General features: G+C 48.3%; 1 pseudogene; it reads right to left on the bottom strand.

Moving 5' to 3' along the window:
• Window positions 1-2377: 2377 nt before the first annotated feature.
• Window positions 2378-3978, bottom strand: LOC118904124 (annotated as a pseudogene).
• Between the last annotated feature and the right edge of the window lie 1322 nt (window positions 3979-5300).

Genomic DNA, 5300 nt, shown 5'->3' on the forward strand with positions numbered 1-5300 from the left:
CTGCAACTAGAGAAAGCCCTCGCACAGAAACGAAGACCCAACACAGCCAAAAATAAAAATTAATTAATTAATTAATTAAAAAAAGAAAAATGAGTAGAGGCTTCTTCCTTCAACTCTAAAAAAAAAAGAAGTTATCTGTGCCAGCTGGATTCTTGTTCAAAATTTGCATGGCATACTCTTATCCCTTTGCTTTAATTTTTTGTGTGTCCTTATGATTCTTTTTAAAAAGCCAAATAACAGGACCAGAATTATTGTTTATTTTGGTTTTCCAAGCTAACTATCTTTTCTTGGCATAGGTTCTTTAACTCCAACTTTATGAAGTAGAGATTATTATCTACTTTATGTATAGTTAATTGAGTCAATGAAATTTAAAAGATTTGCCCAAAGTTACTTAGTTAGCATGAGGCAGAACTGGAACATGAACCCGGCAGTCTGGCTCCAGAGCTGATGCTATTAAACACCATCTACTCTGTTCCCTGCCACACTGACAAGTATTTCCTGGGACGTGTGTAAACCAGTTTGAAAAGCATGGGTTTAAAATAAAGTATGTGTATATTTTACCTCCAGCCTTTACTTTCCCAAAGTTATTTCTAAATAACAGGCAGCACTCCCCAACATATAAAAATCTCTTTCAAATCAATATGAAAAATATTGACAACCAATAGAAAATGAGCAAAGACATAGATTATTTATAGGAAAGGAAATTCAAATGGCTTTTCAACCACTTGATTGAAATAGAAATACACTTAATTTCACTCCTAACTTTTAAAAGTAAATTAAAATAACAATGACACACTATTTCTTGCCCATCATATAGACACATATATAGAAGTTTGATAACACTCTCAGTTGGCAGGGGCCAGGGAACAAAATTAGTACTGTCCACCCGTTGATGGGAGGGTACACCAGTGCAACCTCTACAGACAGCAATTTTATAGTATCTACTGAAGTTAAATATTTACATATTCTTTAATCTAGTGATTCTCCTTCAAAGAATATACATCTACACTGGACATTTTTGAGAATCTAAGGGAGCACTGTTACAAGCAAGGACTACCCCAGACACCTGCAGGTATGGTCACCCTGACTGTGAATTACATACAAGGTTATTCATTGCAGCACCGTGTGTATTGGTAGAATAGTGGAAATAACTCAATTATTCATCAATAGATGAATGTTTACATAAAAGTACCATTATCCCTACAATAGAATGTAACACAATGGTTAAAAAGGAGGCAACTCTTCTAAATATTGATTTCAAGATATGAAGTGTAAAGAAGCAAGGCAGAGAACAATGAATATGATATACTACTGTTTATGTATTTTTATAGAATATATGCCAATACACGCTTGTATATGAAGACACTGTCTCTGGAAGCTAGCAGATTCAGGTTTGAGGGGCTCTGAAACTTGTACAACTCTGGTGGCCCTTTTTAAGAAAAAGAATACAAAAAGTACAAATACAAAATTAGCTACAAGGCCTGGGAAGGGGCCTAAGCAAGCAAGGGACGCTGATGCAGAAGCATAGTTGGCTTCACAGTAAACTGTCTCTATCTGGAAAGATGCAGGAGAAACCAGTAAAAGAGTTTGGCTCCTGAGAGGTGAACTGGGTGGCTGCAGGACACAAGAAAACAAGCGATGCACCTTTCTCCCTTTGGGATTTTGCACATATGTTACCTATTCAATAGGAAGAATTCCTTTGTAAATTAATTGCAGTGTCAAACCAATACAATTCCTAAATAACCAGAACAAACAGTAATTTCTCAGAAAAAGACACATTTCTTTCTTTAGAGACTCCCTTCATTTTCAAGACAGAAAAAGAAGATACATACCATTTTTGGTTGGTTGAGCTAAGGATAATAATGACAGCTGTTGTTTTTTAAATACCAGTAGCTTCTTTCCTTCATAAGAAGAAAAATCTGGATCTTAAAGTTGGCCTTAAGGTTTTATTTCTCATATACTGTTGATCATCTTACAGCACCTCCTTGCTGATTTTTTACAGCATCCTGTTCTTCTTTCATAGATACGCTAGCTTATCTATAAGGAAGTTTATTATAGTTTATGTGACATTCCCCTCTTGTCTCTGCCTCTGTTTACTCTGTATTTTGTTGTTGTTGTTTGTTTGTTTTTTGCCACAGAGCCCGTTGTTCATAGATCTCTGCCTGTCTTGTCCATCTGTCCATCCATCCGTCCGTTCTCGTATGTATCTGTATATCTCTACGGAAGAGGAAAGGGGGTTTCTCATGTAAAAATCCAAAATATAGTTCTAGGAACACCCGTGTACTAGTCAGTCCGAGTGTGGCTGTGAAGCCCCAAGCAAACCTTGGCACACGGGGCCGGACCCTTGGTCTGGGGGGCCATGCCCAGACCCGGGCCTCTAGGAGACAGTGGGGTCCCTGGCTTTGGGGGGCTCAGAGCCCATCAGCAGGGAGATGGTGGGGTCGTCGGCGTGGTCGTCCTCCTGCGAGAAGCAGGAGCCCTCCCCCAGCTCTAAGAGCACCGGTAGACCGCTGCCCCGCACGTCCACGTAGCCCGGGTCCAGCAGGAGCTGCTTCCCCAAGTCAGGGCTGCTGCTCTCTGCCTTGCGAGGCCTGGGGGTCTCGTGGGCCAGGCTGCTGTCAAGGTCGGGCAGACTCCTGTCGGGCACTGTCACTGAGGGGCCGAACAGGTCCGGCAGGGCACTGGTGTCCACGCTGAAGCCGTGGCCAGTCGGCTTGGTCTGCAGGTCGCCCAGGTTGGAGTCCATGGCGTCCAAGTGGTCCCTGAGCTCGGTCCCCTGGCTGGACTCAAACACGCAGAGAGGAGGAGGGGCAGGGGAAGAAGCGGGCGACCCCAGACATCTGTGGAGCGCGAGTCGAATTGTCCAGGCGGGCTACGCTGAGGCACTTCTGGGAGGGATGGGGGGTGGGGCCGAGGCGGGCAGGCGCGAGAGGGGGCACCCCCTCCCCCCCTCCGCCCCCGCGTCCGTGAAGGGTGCGGCCGAGGCAGCCGACGCAGGCTCTTCCACAGGATGGAGTCAATGAGGGTGGTTGGGGACAGGGGCGTATCCACCATGGTGGACGGGTGCCCGGGACCAGCATCCTCTGCCCGGGGGCTCCGAGGTGGGCTGGGGGGCTCCACCTTGACTCGAACCAAGGGCCTACTGGACAGGGGCCTCTCGTCGTCTACGCTCCTGCCTGGACAGGCCAAGGGGCTACTGGGGCAGCTCAGTGATGTCAGAGATGATGGGTCCCGAGTTGGCAACAGCATCTGGGGAACAGAGGCTGCGGCCGCTGTGGGCTAGGTCGGAGCCGAGTAGGGCCCCGGGCCGTGGATGTGCTCCAGGGAGTACTGGGCATGGAATAGCTGTCGTACAGCATCAGGGGGATCCTTCTCTTCACCCCCAGGATCTGGTTCCACTGCACCAGCGAGATGAGGAACTGGATGAGCTTGTTGACGACTTTCTGCTGCCGGGCGTGCTTCTGCCGCAGGCCAGCCACCTTCCGCCACAGGGCCTTGTTCTCTTGCTTCACGGTCAGCAGTTTGGAATCCATGCTCTCCTGCTTCCCCTTCATCCGCTGCACGTCGGTCAGCAGGTTGGTGACACTGTCCTGGGGAACCTTTATGTCCTCGCTCCTCAGAGTGGACACGCTGGTCACTTTCCTCTCGACAAGGGGCTGCTCCTGGCCGCGCAGGAAGCACAGGTGCTGGAACTCGGTGTCGTCCCCCTCTGGCTTGACCAGGCTGCCCTGCTCAATGCGGACCACCTTCCAGAAGCCACACATGTTGAGCTGCCCCACGAAGCTGGCCGTGCTGCTGTGCTTGGAGGACTTAGGTGGCACCTCCTTGGCAAACGGGCCCTGGTGGAGCACGTGGACGCTGCTGCTGCTCGGGCTCCAGAACGTCCGTGTCTAGGTTGCTCACGAAGATCCACAACTTGGTCAGGAAGACCTGGACGTTGCTGGGCTCCGCCGTGCCCAGGCCCGCGGGCAGATCCATCCTGGGCAAGGCGGGAGAGGCGGAGGGAGTGACCACGAGGACAGACCACGGGCCGGCCGCCACCGCGGGCCGCCTGGATGCGAACCGGGCCCGGGGCCTGCGGCCCACATGGCCGCCGCCATCTTGTGACGGGCGAGCTCCAGCCGGCGCCGCCCACCGGCCTCTTTTTAACTTTTTATTTTGATTTTTTGTTCATGTCCAAAGTCTCCCTCAAATACAGTATATGGTGGTCCTGACCTGAGCACTCCTATTTAAAAGCGAGACACCCACAAGCTGGTGGGCCACTCTGGAACCTAGGTGGGAACTAGTGGCCTTGAGTAATTGAGTGGGAATCCAGACTTTTAAATTTTTGAATCATGGGAATTCCCTGGCAGGACAGTGGTTAGGACTTCGCGCTTTCCTGCACACAGAATGGCAAATTTTTTGAATCACATTCAAACGTCAATATCTGTGGGTGTTTTTTCTTGAGGGAGTCAGTTGCCTCCTGGGGGGTGAGAGTGGATTGTCAGTCTTCTGGGAACCAAATGGGGAAAGGGGGCTGGTGGTTCACTGCTTGGGATATAGCTCTTCACTAAAGGCCCCTGTGTTCAGTATGCAGCCTCCTCTCTGCTCTCATTTGGGCTTGGTGTCCCCAAGGCCAGAATCTGTCTGGTTTGGCCTTTCCCCAGTCTTCTCCCAGCATGATGGGCTGGCCTGGGAGTTGCCTGGTTACCAACTGTGGGGGGAATTAACTGCAGGTATCTCAGCTTCTTCAAAAACTTTTAATCCATCCTCCCCTTGCACCTCTGCTTTCACAGGAAACTAGAGCTGTGAAACTCCTACATCTTCCTGAAGTTCTGCCTCAGGAATTGCTTCTTGTTGCCCACAGCTCCTGCTCTCACTTTTATGTTTTGCTTTTTCAGATTGACAAGGTCAGTAATCACTCTTCTCTCAGCTCCACCAGCTTTCCAATTAAGATGTTGTCTTCTGTCTGATATTGTCTCTTCCCCTGTTCTCTTTGTGCCTTTCTTATCCCATTTCAGGGAGGTTTGAGGCATGAGGTGAGAGGAACTTGAATGTCCAATTCTCAAGATTTAACCAAAAGAGCTTAAAATTACTTTCACGTTCAAAGAAATGAAGCACAAAAAAAAAAAAAAAAAAAAGAAATGAAGCACAAATTTGTCCTTGGATCCAGATATACCTTTGTTTGGGGATGGACTACTTCTGTAAACCTTTTGTTTAGCATTGGTGTTTTCATCAATTGATTCAAAAATATTTCTATGTGTCCAGTATACTGCACAGACTGGACAAGACAGTGTTGGTTGCCAGCCTCATAGAGCTTT

The sequence above is a fragment of the Balaenoptera musculus genome, chromosome 11 (genome assembly GCF_009873245.2).
Source record: "Balaenoptera musculus isolate JJ_BM4_2016_0621 chromosome 11, mBalMus1.pri.v3, whole genome shotgun sequence".
Taxonomy (NCBI): domain Eukaryota; kingdom Metazoa; phylum Chordata; class Mammalia; order Artiodactyla; family Balaenopteridae; genus Balaenoptera; species Balaenoptera musculus.